At 39.3% G+C, this 15,621-nt stretch overlaps 1 protein-coding gene across 1 annotated transcript in view; it reads left to right on the forward strand.

The window, feature by feature from the left end:
• elfn1a (extracellular leucine-rich repeat and fibronectin type III domain containing 1a) overlaps positions 1 to 15,621 on the forward strand; it is a 79,646-nt gene that overhangs the window by 60,134 nt on the left and 3,891 nt on the right. The gene's annotated exons all lie outside the window — the stretch shown is intronic.

Genomic DNA, 15,621 nt, shown 5'->3' on the forward strand with positions numbered 1-15,621 from the left:
GCAAAAGTAACATGCCTTTGTGAAAGGTCTATTGTCGCTTGTCCAACAAGTACAGCAGCAAAAACTCTGCTGATTTTTAATGATATCCACTCCAAAATGCCTGCGGATCCAGATGTGTTTCCACTGTTAACTCTAACTATAGTAGCGTACAAACTGACTGTTCATTAAATGCTATTTATTCCAATAATGGAGACCTTTTACAGCAACAGGCACTGCCAATAAGGAGCATCTGTTAAAAGAGGCTGTTATCACTTTATGGAAGATTTGCATCTTATGTGCTCTTGATTAAACCTGTCATCAAGTAGCATCCTTTGCATCTTTACATAAAAAACGGCATATTTAAATGCAATCTGCCAGATGCCAGGCGGCATATATTAGATGGGCTTCTCCCCACTTACTCCTCCTCAAGTAACATTTCCTCAGTCTTTGTTCAAATCTGCAAAGCAAATAGCTCCTCCTTTGCGTGTGTGCCATGTGAGAGTTTTTTTTTTTTTTTTTTAATGGAAAGCGGCAATAAAAATGCAAATTGCGATTCAATGCTATCTGAAGCCCTGTGTGTCAGAGGATCTCATCGAAAGTCCATTAGTATTTCCAGGATTTATGTTGCACCGTGCACCCTAACAGGGATAAAAGTCCTCACAGCGGTGAATCAGTCAGCTCGTGATGAGATCTTAAGTCGTCGCTGTGACGCACAACGAGAATTTTTACTTCTTTTTTTCCCCCCTCCTTACAGTCAAGTACCAGCTCTCTATTATGTCTTTTGGACCCTGAGGGAACATGGCCTGTAAGAAACAATAACTGTTCTGTCAAGACCGAGACACTTTTATTTCTCAGCCACAAGGTGCTCGTATTTTTTCCATTTGCCTGCTCGCGTTTCCTGTCATTCAGACTGTATAGGAGGAATGTTAGACGTTATTTCTTCATTTATTCTACCTGCGTCCTTTTATTTGCTGCCACCTTCTCCATCTAAACAAAATCCAAAGGAAGTAATCTCCTTCTGTAGTTCAAGTCATTAGAAACAATTAAGGCAGCAGGTAGTGCTGTAACGTCTCACTGTAAGGCATTTTTAACCAATCAGAACCCTGAAGAAAGTCATTTCCTGGAAAAGGCATGAACATATCAATAGCAGCATGAATGTCTCTAGCATTTTTAGCATTGCTGTGGAAGCCGGCACACATTACCGGACTTGAACTAATTCAAGACAAAAAGAAAAAAGGGCATGGGAAGTTTAATTGCAAAATTAGTCAATATGTGTGTTGCTTGAACAGTTTTATTTTATCAATTATATTTAATTAGGTATTTTTTATATTTATATTTATATTTATTTGTATTTAATATTTTTTTTATATTTTTATTTTTAGATTACAACATATTTTTTATATTCTAGATTTATTTTTTCTATTTTTTTTTTTTATTCAGTATTAATATCATTATTTTTCGTATTAGTAGTAGTAATAGCAGTGGACGTGTGGGATATTTACTGTACATTGTAAAAAGTCATTTTTTGTGTGTTTTCGTCAATTTTGTATGAGTGTGTGTGTGTGTGTGTTTAAATGTATTGTGAATGTATTTTTCTTTTTTTGATGATTTTTTGAAGATTATGAGTAACAGGAGCACTAGTTGCAGTAGCAGCAGCAGTAGCAGTGGGATGTGTTAACATTTTGAAGACAATTTAGGTGTTTTTTTAAGTATTTAAAAAAAATTATATTCATTATTATCACAATTTTGGACATTTTTAATCATTTTTTAAGGTTTTTTTTTTTGGTAATTTAAAAAGTTATTATCATACTTAGTAATCCAGCGAAACCCACTTATCTCAACGCTCCTCGGACTGATAGACTGATGTCAACATAAGCTGTTGTCAACTGTTACGTGCGGCGTGGGTCTGAACCCAGATGCACAGGTGTGAGGCCGAAAAAACGTTACAGTCTCTTGAATGAGAGCCACACAAAGTACAACAAAGCCAAGAAAGGAGGGAGCAGCCGCCACCGAGCTGGCAAAAGGCACCATGCAAACCTTCTGTTATAAAACAACGAAGAGCAGAGGGACAGGCTGGATGGCAGGGAAACAACTCGAAGACGCAACAACTATTAAATGTCCAAAAAGTAGTAAAACTCAAAAGTTGACCTCAGTCGCCCCTTGCCACTTTGCGCTTCAGATTTGGCGGCTTCCCTCTCTTGGTTTTTCAAAAATATATTAATGAATAAATTATGCTGTTTTGTGGTTGACTATGGTCTATTATTAGATTAAAAATATATGCATATACATTATAAGCAATTTTTTCCCCTAAATTAAGCATTTTCAAGCATAAAAATGGCTAAAAGAACTAAAATACAAATATAAGGCATTGAGAAGACATTGCAATGTTACTGTTATGTTTTGTGAGACACACTTGATCACTGGATGGAATGACTGGCTTTGGAATGATCCCACAACAGGTACAACAATCCCTACTACTACCATGGCTACTGTTGCAGCCATAACCCACGGCAAGCTAACTCTGAACCCCTGATGTCACTTCCTGTCCGCCCCCCCAGTAAGCTCACCCGGCACCGGAACACATTTACAGCAACACACACTAGCACAAGTCTTATTTATGTCTTAGATGGCTTATTTTCTCTTATTATGTCTACAATATTGCGTAATATGAATGTAAACATGACTGTAGGGGTGTTATTTCATGTCTAGAAGGCTCTAATAATGTTAAAACCCGTATTTACAAGGTCGTAAAGATGTTTTCTATGTTCTAGCTACGAAAATATTTGATTCATAAATAAGGAATCCTACTTTTGCAGAAATTCACTTATCACAGTTGGGTCTGGAACCTATTAACTGTGATAAATGAAGGATGTTGGTGTAAGCGGACAGCCTAAAATAAACAGAGTCATAGCAGGCTGTGAATTTACAAAACGCTCCTTTTAATTTTGCCTTCGTCAGCAGCCAAAAATCATCGTAGCCACATGCTTTGGCTCCGAGGCTAAGAGCAAACGCGCCGAGTTGATGGTCAGTTGATGGCCTGGAAAATTGCGTTTGAACCTCCGGGTGTTATTGCGACTCATATCTTAGTCTCCAAAGTGCAGGATTAAATTAAACTCTGCTGTCTGTTTGATAAATGCTCACAACAGCTCACTTGCTTTTTTTGTCCGCTCCTCAGTATGTGCCACGCTGCTGTTTTTTGCAGCACTGTAGCGAGAGAGCGTACATACATGGCTTCCATCTCCAGTAGCGTGTCGTCTTTATAAGGTGTCACTCAAGCTGAGTTTTACTTCATGAGGAGATTATGATTTTTTTTTACCCTTGTCTCAGCTTGAACCGCCACTGAAGGACGCTGGGTCCACGGAAGAACAATAGAGCCAGACATTGAGAATGTAGGAAGGAGATGGCGGGGCGCTAAGTCATTTAAAGTTTCACAAAGTATAACACCTAAGTGGAATACCAAGTAGCGAGTGCAAGGAGTGGAACTTTTGCAGTTACACATTTTCCCTGCCCAACCTTTGCACCCAAGGCTCTAATTACTCCTTTTCCAAAAAACGGAGAAAAAAAGGATCCATCACTTGAAATTCAGCGCTTAATGCACCATCAGCGTTCAATTACATCAGCGCTGCTCCTCCACCAACACTTACTGCTAATGAGCAGCAACCCGTGCCAATTAGCAGCAGTGAGATGTTGTTGGCAAATGTTAACGTAGGTTATTAGATTAACAAGAAAACAACACAGATGAAAGATTTATTTGTGCTGCTGCTGCTGCTTGACTGTAGGAAACACACAAAAAAAGTGGTTTATTTGCATAATAAATACAGTGGAACCTCCCCAAATTGGATTTTGCCCATAGGAAATAATGGAAATAGGAAGAGTCAGTTCTAGGGTCAAACTGTTGCCTCCATAAACGCTACAGTCGACATTTTTAACATTCCTAAGTCTAAAATGTACCTCACGCATCTCACTTTCTCATTCCTATATGATATTATTTTTCAACTAGTGTAAATAAGTCGAGCCGCACGGTGGCCTAGCGGTTAGCATGTTGGCCACACAGTCAGGAAATCGGGAAGATCTGCTTTCGAATCTCCATTTGGGCATCGATGTGTGGCGTTTGCATGTTCTGCCCATGCGTGGGTATTATATGCATGTTAGGTTATTTGGAGACTCTAAATTAACGGTTGTTTGTCTGCGATTGGCTGGCGACCAGTCCAGGGTGTACCCCGCCCAAAGTCAGCCGGGATAGGCTCCAGCGACCCTAGTGAGGACAAGCGGCGTAGATAATGGATGGATGGAAATAAGTCTCACAGGTCTCAAAATAGTGTACATCACCTGTTCAAATTTTGGACAGTCGTGTACCCCTTCACACATTTGACCTGAAGCCATGTACCCCCTACCCATTCACACTTAAAAAGCACCTTTTCATCTTCGTTAACTCGAAATATTGATCGGTTAAGTTTATACTAATTCCAGGTCAAAAATGTGTATTTTGCATGGTGACATTTTGATAGAGTTTCACATGAGCACTAATACGAGTGTAAAGCCATTTGACACTAGAAGTACGCTGGAGGAAGGAACTTGTAACGTATGAGTCTATGTTATCTTATTTCTGTCTAATGTGTCTTATTTTCTGCACGGTGGTCTAGTGGTTAGCACGTTGGCCACACACAGTCTGGAGATCGGGAAGACCTGGGTTCGATTCTCCCCTGGGGCATTTCTGTGTGGAGTTTGCATGTTCTCCCCGTGCTACATTCCAAAAACATGCATGTTAGGTTAATTGGTGACTCTAAATTGTCCATAGGTATGAATGTGAGTGTGAATTTTTGTTTGTCTACATGCGATTGGCTGGCGACCAGTCCAGGGTGTACCCCGCCTCTTGGCCGAAGTCAGCTGAGATAGGCTCCAGCATACCCCCGCGACCCTAAACAGGAGAAGCGGCATAGAAAATGGATGGATGGATTGATATCTACTATATAGGGTCCAGTAATACATATGTAAAGGTGACTATAGGGGTGTTATTTCATGGCTTGAGGGCTCTAATAATGTTAAAAACCATATTTAGAAGATAGCAAAAACATTTTTTATGCCATAATTATGAAAATATTTCATTGATTAATACTGAATCCTATTTAGCGGAAAATTACCGACCGCGATCAGGTTTGGAACCAATTAAATGCGATAAACGAGGGATGACTTATATTAGTTTCACTTCTGCGACATGCAGCAACTATGGTGTGTTCAAAGACCAACGAACAAAGTATGAAATCTCAACGCTTCACAAAAATACATTTTCAGTTAAGCATAAAGACTAGGGGTGCGCCTGTCGATCGGCCACCGTTCAAAATCGTCCGATTTCCGTGAAAAGGCATGCATGGGCATACGCCAATACATGCCTTTCAACGCCAATTACGAAAACCAATCACCTCTGGTTGTACTATTGCAGCATGCAGCCTGCGGCAAGCTTCTCCCGCCCACTTTCTGTCACACTGTGCACGCGTTCCAAAGCCAAAACAGTAATGGCTGCCGTGTGGGACTTACCTGTTGTTTGTGTGAGTGATATAAATTTTGCACCCTGCAAAACATGCCACGAAACATACCTCGGCTGGGTGGCACCTTAATAAAATTTAATTTAATACGGCATTTTGGGACGGGCACTTGGCGGGGTGTGGTGAGTTTTTGAGGCTTGCGATGTGTTCATCGGTCGGGCGGTGGCCAATGTGGCCAAAAGTGGACACCCACATGTGCGTGGCAGCTGGAGGTCTGAGGCGGATAGCCCGAAAAATGGGTGGATTTGATTAGTCAGCGGTGAAGGACAACGGGTTTGCAGACTGCCTGGGGGTCCTGCTGGCGCGCCATCAAGCTGTGCGCTTTTATAAATAATTACCGACTTGTGGTGAATGTGAAGTGTTTTAAGCAGAATAAACAGTCAATTTATTTCACAAAAAATAATTTTTTAAATACTTTTTTGACCAAAAATCTGAATGCTGCATAGCGAATGTGCAGGAATGCACTGTTAATGAAAACAAACAAACAAACCAAAAAAAAAACAGCTTGCATGTCAGCTTTTGAGTTGCAGGTGAGCGTATAATAATTAGCATTATAAATACCAGTATTCATGTTTTCAATTTTGCTTGAGTTGTTGTTTTCTTGTTTAATTGTATTTTTAGTGTTTGCCACAGGCCAGTAAAAAATGGGTGACTTACATTGATTTGTTTGTCAAATGTAATTCTGGAGTAAAAACCAAAGTAAATGTAAGCCTGAAAACCTCACTCTTGGGCCATTCGTGGGACATTTACTGTAAGGCCACCTGTTTTGATTCAACACATGGTCGCCGTCACGATTTAACTGTATCTCTCTACTAGAAGGTCGGCGTGGTTACGAGTGCTGGGGTCATGTGATAAATCCAATGTCGGAAGCTCCTACCGGCTCCAATTTAAGTGCAACTGCGCGGAACATAATCAATTGACTTCACAGAGGTGCTAAGCTAAAAAGGTTAAAGTTAATAAGACATATATTTGCTCAAGTATATCTGCAAGCCATTTAAAAATTGCTGAGCAAACGTCACTGTTTTTTTTTTTGTCAGGCCACTTCCCGCTGTGATGAATGTGCAAGTTTAATATGCACTGATTTAACCAGAGCACGCCTCCTCCTCCCTCCTTCTGACAAAGCAATCGAGGACCTCGATGAGGACAATGTTTTCCTTCCCCGAGAGCCGTACTTCCATTTCAACTCAATTGATTCGCCACTTCTGCTTCTCCGTTCTTTGCTTTTTCTCCCTCTATTCTATCCTTCTATTCTGGCTGGCAAGAGCTTTGGCCGCATTTTCAATGACATCAAATAAAGGGGCGGCCATTAGTATGGATGAGAAGTGTCCGCAGAGATTGAGGCACCTTCACCAGCACAAAGTACATGATAAGAAGAAGCACAGTAGAGAACAATCCGTGCTATATTAAAAGAAAAAAAGAAACAGATGCTATGCTTTGATATCAGGCTGTGTAGATGCTCGGAGATAGAACAGAAGAGTTTTGAATTTACTATGCATGTTGTTTGTTTGGATGCTGCAGCGTGGTGGCTGTGCATGCAATATCCTGTCATTAGGGCTGCAGATGTCAGATCGGTTTCATTTTGGAAAGCTCTTGCATGGCGAGACAGCACAAGGAAACACTCATAGATTGGCCATAAAAGCTTATAACTATCAAGCAGACACTTTTACAGCGCTTAATCCGCCCCTGGAACATAAAACAATCCATATTTGACCTCAGTCACTTTTCAATATGGCTGCTGACTACAGCGCAAGCGCTTACATAATGACAAATGGGCGTTATCGCAAAATCTAATATGACATCATGTATGTACAGCCATATTTCGTTTATCCACAGAGTTGGATTCCTTATTCTTAAATTGAATATTTTCATAGTTAGAGCATAGAAAAACTGTTTCCAACCTTCTAAATACGTGTTTTAACATTATTAGAGACCTTTACACATGAACTAACACCCCTGTAGTCACCTTTACACGCCTATTTCCTAATATAGCCATTTAAGACATAAGTGTGTTGCTATAAATGTACAAATTTATACTCATATTAACCAATATAGTAGACAGAATAATAGTAAATAATCAATTTAAGACATAAGTAATGCCTGTGTGCATTGTTTTAAATGTGTTTCCTAGGGGAGCTGAGAGGCGGGCGGACAGGAAGTGACGTCAGGGGTTCAGAGTTGAGCTAGGCGCTACGGCCGTAACAGGGTTTTTTATTAGGGATTATTGTGCATGTTGTTAGATAATTCAAACCTGCAATAAAAACCTGTTGTTCTGGCAATCAAGTCTGGTGTGTGTGTCTCACCGAACCTTACAGGAACATTACTGACACCTAGTGACCAGTGTAGAATACTACATATCATTCACAGCATCTTTGAATGCGTCTTCTGAATGCCTTATGTTTGTATTTTAGTACATTTAGCCATTTTTATGCTTTAAAATGCTTTATTTAAGTAAAACTACATAAAAATTGCTTCAATATGTATATGTATATTAGACTAATAACAGGCTGTATTAAAATAATCTGAGATTTCGAGAATAATGTCGTACATTTCCAAGAAAAAACACGTAACTTTATGTTGCAGGCATTGCCTGAGACAGCTATGAAAAGGGGGGACTTACGTGACCTTTGTCCTTGGGCATGTGGAGGGGGTGGGGTAAGGAAGGCGGACGTGAGAAGGGCAAAGGGCTAGACATGCTAATCGAAATGCTAAATGCTCAACTGCTCTGTTTTGCGCCACGTTATAAATAAAAGCTTGTCTGAAGCAAAAGAAAAGTTTCCTTCTTTCCTGAAGAACTATGCTCTATTTTCCCTCTGACACGTATGACATGATGACACGAAATATTACAACTTTTTTTCTCGTAAATTTACGACTTTATTCCCTATTTCCCCAATACAGTCCGTCGTAGTAAACAGCAAGTTTGTTCAGACTGAACCAACAGCGCCTCTGCTGGTTGCATCCGAGTACTGCACTCCATTTGGCACTCCATTGTTTTTAAAAAAAAAAACATCAATTCAATTCCCACATCACCGACCATATTTTTCAGGATTAAATGTTGGATGAATTGGTTATTATGCTCTTCAGTAGATGTGGACAGCCACATTGTATCCCACTGCGTACCCCCCCCCCTCTGGTTAAGGTTAGGTTCGGACAAATTCAGACAAATGTTCACTGACTTTTGAATGGGAATGAGGAAAATAATTCAATAACTTGATCGAAATTGAAGCAGCTTGTTTTTCCAACGCAGTTCTGTATTAGACGTCATGAATAGCGTCTAATGTTGTGTGTATGTCTAAGATGCTTTTTCCTCTTACTACTGCATCAGTGATGTCTTGCATAGCCCCTTCGCCCCACCCCCGTATGAAAGAACCAACGAGCCAAGTGAGCCCTGACCAGCTCCGAGAGAAAAGTACAAGTCTGTGTTTGAATGGTCCTTCAAAGGCGGGGTTTCAATAGGTTATCCACAGAAGTGGAAAAGGGAAAAGAAAAGCCTTCATTATCCAGCGCATAAAGCCTGAATGGTCGAGCATAGAGTCTGTGGAAAGACTGCCTGGTTCTGATAGGGGAATACACTCAACGTGTGATGCCTCGGGTGTTCTGGCCGGCTGCACTGGACCGTGCAGATTGCAGCCATTATGGAAAGTGGGTCTTTGGTGGCAAATAAGACCTCATAAGGCACCACCAACACTGTTGGCTACGCATAAGCATGGCAGCATGTGCGTGACACGAAGGCACCGGCATTAGTTTTAATGGTTTTCTTCACTGTTTTTTTTTTATGTCAAAGAAAACTTGTTAAACTTTTCCTACCTGTGTTCCATTTCCTTGGAGCGAAGCATTGCATTTGTTCCTTTGTGGATAACCAGGAGATCAAACTTTGCAGACTGGGAATAAATCTGAAAGAAATTCAAGATACAGACTGTTATTTGTGTGGCTCTTCACAGGCAAGGAACCACTTTTGGTAGCTTAAGTGGGAGGAACACTGTATGCCTGCCGATGAAGAATGATTTATTCCTGAGGATCACCAAAAGAAAATTACAAAATTATTAAATTATTCAAATGGACAGAAATCTGTTATTTCTTATTTATTTATCAAAAATAGGATATAACTTATAGTATTTTTTTCAAATTAAAACATTAATAAGAAAGTATATAATTTATTTTACATTCATTTTAATACAAGTGCAATCAGTTTAGTTCAAATGAAAACATACATTAAAATATATATATACTTTATTTTAAAAATACATTTCATAAGTCAAAAACTTATATGAATATAGCTGAAATGAAAACATAAAAAGACAATATATAATTATTATTTCTATTCATTGAAAAAGTGTAATACTCCAGTATTATAGTTATAGGACAATTGCAGTTCAAATCAAAAAGCAAATAACAACCAAACCATGAAAAACTAAATATATTAAAATGTATGTTGGACTATTTGAAGATGGATTGTGTACAAATCAGAATTACAAAAACAAACAGAATATATCATTTGTTGTTTTAATTCTGATAAACGTGTAAGATAACATAACTTTAGTGAAAAATTGAAACAAATAAAAATCTAAGGCGACATAATTTATGTGCTAATTATAACTAACTAATTTCTGTTGTAATTAAAATAAATACAATTGTTTAATATAATTTGGATAATTAAAATAGACTAAATAAACCTTGGAATGTACTCCATACAATATTTGTTTTGGGTTCAAATTTGGAAATGGTTTCAATGGTGTGTGTTGGTGTGTTGTGCTTTTGAATTTAAACGTAAGCTACAGAGAGCAAAGGACTAACACTGCATAAACATTACCATTAGTGGGTATCCCAACACAGAGATAACCAAAGAAAACACATTCATCTAGTATTCTTTTTTCATCCACATCAGCATTCAAAAGTGCTTATGCATGCTCTAGGTATAAAAACATTGATAAATAGTTTGTAAAAAAAGTGCGTAAATCATATTTATGAGGTTGTTGGGAACTGTTGATGAATAATGCCCGGTGTCATTTGTTGTTTGGATGCGAAGTAATGAACATTTTGTGTTGAAAGAGAGCTCTAATGAGGCAAACGAGCATAATTGATGTCTGGCCTAAAGTGGAGAAGCACTGAGTCACTTGCTGGGTGAGTCACTGTGAGACAACAAAAACACAGCCGATGCACTCTAAAGCAGACGTCTCAGGTCCAACTTAAACCATTTAGACACTAAAAGATCTCGCAGCACCGTCACCACGCCGCCAGTGGCAGGAGGTCGGCCCGAGTTTCGCCTCCGCCGTACGCTGGCTATTTGTGCGAAAGGTCACAGACTCTGCATTAATAACAAGACAGCACTCCGCCGTCCGAGATGTTTTGCCTGGCCAGATATTCTACAGAGATGTATTTTTCATACTCATTTCATGGAACATTTGATTCAGACCCTTTCTCTCCGCCCTTGGGGGATTGGAGAGTGTTCTTTTTCTCGTCAGTTCTCCGCCACTGCTGCTCCTTTGTCATCCTGAAGGTGCTTTTAAATGGCAGCCTTTGGCATTCTCGTCCTCCATCGCCTTCCATCTATACTCATGTGGCTGACCGCAGCCTTTTTCAATGTGCAGCATTTAAACAGCATTTAAGTGCACCTCATCCCGCTATAAAACAGCATTTTTATTTATTTGTTCAGCACTCCAGGTGATGTTATTGTGACTATGAAGCAGCAGCCTTGAGGAGGAGCAGGAAGATGACTGAATTACAGAAAGCAGAGCAACTTTTTCCAGACATGTACTGCTCCAAAGCTGAATAGATGACAGCTTTTTTTTTTTGATGTCCCTTTATAGACTGCAGTTCTTGGAGGCAAAGCACAAAACGAGGCGAGGCATTCTTTACCATGGTGAAGTTAGATTAAACGTTACCATATTGGCGCTATTAAAATTTGACAAACATAAAGCACAAATGTGAGACCGTGGTAAGGTCCCAAGGTTAAAAACAACCGTATGCCGCGAAAGTTGCAAAAAAGGCCAACATAAGTATCCCAGAGATGAGGCACTCGGCGTGACTGCTAATGTTAGCCGCTAACTAGCTAGCTGCCGACCAGCTACTTGCAATAACTAGTTTAAAAAATGACTTACCATACGTATTTACATGGTGCATTTTTCCAGTTACATAAGAGTTAAGAATTGGAAAATGGTATTTAAAACAATGCCTGTACAGTTAAGGTGACAGTTTGACCCTGGAACAGATTTTCTATAACAGTAATCCCTTGTTTATTGCGGTTAATTGGTTCCAGTGAATTTCCACAAAGCAGGATTCCTTATTTATAAATGAAATATTTCCGTAGTTAGATCATAAAAAAAAACTGTTTACGACCTTCTAAGTACGTTTTTTAACATTACTAGAGCCCTCTAGACATGAACTAACACCCTATGGTCACCTTTACACTTATACTACCCAATATGGTAGACATAATCAGAGTAAATGAGGCATTTAAGACATAGTTAAGACTCGTGCTCGTGTGTGTTGCTGCAAATGTGCTCCCAGGGAGAACAGAGTGAGTGGTGGATAAGAAGTGACGTCGGGGAGTTCAGAGTGAGTTTCATCTTGCCGTGGCTTACGGCCGCAACAGTAGAGAAGCCCGTGTTTTTATTAGGGATTATTGTGCCCGTTCTAAGATGTTTCGGCAATCAAGTCAGATGATTGTGTCTCACCCAACATTACTGACACCTAGTGACCACTGTAGAATACAATACTCCATATTTGAATGCCTTATATTTGTATTTTACTTTGTTTTGCCATTTTTATGCTTGAATTTGCTTAATTTAGGCAAAACATACATAATAGTTTAAATATACACATGTTTTGACTAATAATAGGCTGCATTCAACCATGAAACAGCATGATTTATTATTTTAATATACTTTTGAACAACCGTGATAGAGTGAAGCCACGGAATTTCAATCGCAAAGTGGAGAGGAACAACTTCATATCAGATGAGGAAATTTAGTTTTCAAGAAGCAATTTGATTGTCAAGAAGAAAATTGTTTCAAATGTTCAATCTGGAGCAGATGTGGAGTAAACCTGGTTTGACATTAAAGTTTCTGTTCCACATATGAAATGAATAAGATATGACCGAGATAACATTTTGTAAAAATCTGCCCATCAAAGCAGCATTTTATTTTAAATTTTGCTCTTTTTTTTTCAATGAAGTGTTACCAGAATTAAATGCAAACACATATCTAGTCATCGCAATTCTAAGATATAGATGAAAAGACAGAAACAGAGAGCGATGAAAAGAGCTTTTTAAAGGGAAAGCAAAAAATAGATTTCAATGTATAATCTCACCCTGGAGGCCTATTGCGGCTAAGCTTCAGATCATCACATCAATGAGCCAGTGTACCATCTTTGCACAACAATATTTAATACTCCACTGACAATTTGACTGTACTGGCTTCTTGTAAAGCCAATGTCACAGCAATTCAGTCAAAGTCATTTAAAGCACAAATGCCACGGTTGTATTAAAGGAAAAAGCAGCATCTTGATGAAATAAATTATATAAAAGTGGCGCCGGCATGTCCTGAAGATCACATCTAGATGCATTTGTTGCTGCAATTACATTCTTATCTCATTCTAATCCCCAAAAGGGAAATTCAATCAATCCACTATCGTATACTGCAGAAATCATCCCTTTATAGCCACAGTTTACATGTTCAATTTACATTATTTAAATGAAAATAAATATTTCCCCGCCCAATACATGGAAAAATCAATTATCTCGATTTGCCACCACCTCCGCTTGCATTCAACACATTTTCGGAGGAATGTTGACCTCCCCCATGAACTGTTCAATGAAGAAGTGGCAGCTCTAATGAGTGGTCTGCTGATGCGAAACATCTGCTCATCAAAACACAAATGAGAGAAAGATTTTTTTGTGTGTGTGGTCCAGCCTAAAATCAATATAACACAATTTAACTGTTATCGCAAATCCCATAGTCGTTAACACGTCGTTTAATGCCCACAGGGCCAACCTTATATCAATGATCATTGAATAACTTGACATGATCATCAATTTAGAATTACGAATTTGGTTCACTCTGAGCAATAAAAAAAATGGAGTGCGCTACTCGGGTGCAACCAGCAGAGGCGCTGTTGATTCAGTCTCAATTAGTCTGCTGTCTAAAGAAGTATACATCATGTGAACTAGCTAAATCCACATATAATTATTATTTATATTATTTAAAAGGTGCAATAGTTTAACATAATTGCAGTTTAAACTAAGACCAACTAAGTGTAATCAAATAATATAAAAAGAAAATACATTTTTAGTGTATAATAGGTGTAACATTCTCATATACATTTTATTCAAACTAAAACCTGAATTAAAAAAATAAATGATTCATTATTTGTTATTAAATATGGTTATTATCATTATTATATATTTATTGAAATGAATATGCCTGTTTAATATAATTCTGAGACCAAGTAACATTCACAATATACACCTTACACGAGTAGAATATTTGTTAAGGGTTGACATGAACACATTTTTTTCCAGCTATGTCGCTGTTCTAAAGCGCTTATGCATACTGGAGTGTTTCTGGATGCCAAAACATTGGCAAAATAGCTTGCATGAATGGAATTTAAGAGGATTTTTGTGTTTAGGAACTGTTGATGTTTGATGCCCAGTGTCAAAATTTGTTGTTTGGAAGCAAAATAAACCACATTTTTCTTGAGAGAGAGCTTAACGTGGCAAATGAGCCTGATTGATTTAAGTCAGTTCAGAGTCAGTTCCAGAGTCAGTTCCAGAGTGAGCCATTGTGATACAACAAAAACACAACCAATGCTTTGAAAAGCGCAACTATTTTTGAATGAATTCATGGTGGACATATTTAGACATATAGTAATGTGATTTACGGATTCACTTTCAGTTCAATTTGTCTATGATAAAGAAGCCGTATTATGTAAACTATATTTGACCCTGAACAATTTCATAGAAGTCTTTACTGCGGGCTGATAATAATCTGTTGAACTTTAGCGCTGAATTGGCAAACTTCATTTAAAGTAACGTCGTCTACAAATATAAAAGCCAATGCCCCATGATACATTTAATTTAGACAGAACCAATCCATTACGGAGCTATTTTGAGATGATGTTTGCAAAAGACTTGTCTCTCTCTCAAAAAAAGGATCCCCATAGCACGAGCCAGCAAATTGTACACAGGTCCCCCTCCCTATGCATTGACGTTGTCAGATGGAAACCCTAGCTCATCGATCCAAAGCACCATTTGCACACAGTGCTGTATAATTGATTTAATGCAGTGTCTAAACGCAGGCCTCGCTGCATCTGACAGTCTGCGGGTTAATGGCCAGACAACTGGGACCTTGGCTTTCCCCAAACTGTCAAGTGGTAATTGGCCGATAGTTTGTTTTAATAGTCTGCCACGCACACAGCGTGGTGTGAACGAGTAAAGCGTATATGGTACGGGTGGAACGGTATACCATAATCACGCTTCAGGTCAAGGTTTGGTTCATTTTGGGTGCAGTACTGCGGCACTGCTAGCAGGTAATTCTCCATTAAATAAAATGTTATCAATTTTCTTCCACTTCGCGGGGGCAGCAGACTCCTTAAGGAAGCCCAGACTTCCCAGCCTGCAGCCACCTCTTCTAGCTCCACCCTTAGGACACTGAGACGTTCCCAGGCCAGTTGTGAGACATACTCTCTACAGCGTGTCCTAGGTCTACCAGAGGGCCTCCTCCCGGCTCGGCATACCCGGAACACCTGACCAGGGAGCCCGAGCCACCTTGGCTGGCTCCTCTTGATGTGAAGGTGCAGCGGCTCTTCTCTGAGCTCCTCCTGGATGACCGAGATCCTCAGCCCATTTCTTCGAGTGCGTCCAGCCATCCTATAGAGGAAAGTCAATATCCTCAATTTTGTTCTTTCAGTCACGACCCAAAGCTCATGAGGGTGAGAACATAGATCGACTGGTAAAATCAAGGGCTTTGCCTTACGGCTCAGCTCTCTTCACAACGACGGCCCGGTACAGCGACCGCATTACTGCAGGCGCAGCCCTGATACGCCTGAATTTGCGTATTGATCAACACAGCTTTCATCATATCCCCTTGACTTTGTTGTTTACGTA

Source organism: Dunckerocampus dactyliophorus, chromosome 18 (assembly GCF_027744805.1).
Source record: "Dunckerocampus dactyliophorus isolate RoL2022-P2 chromosome 18, RoL_Ddac_1.1, whole genome shotgun sequence".
NCBI lineage: Eukaryota > Metazoa > Chordata > Actinopteri > Syngnathiformes > Syngnathidae > Dunckerocampus > Dunckerocampus dactyliophorus.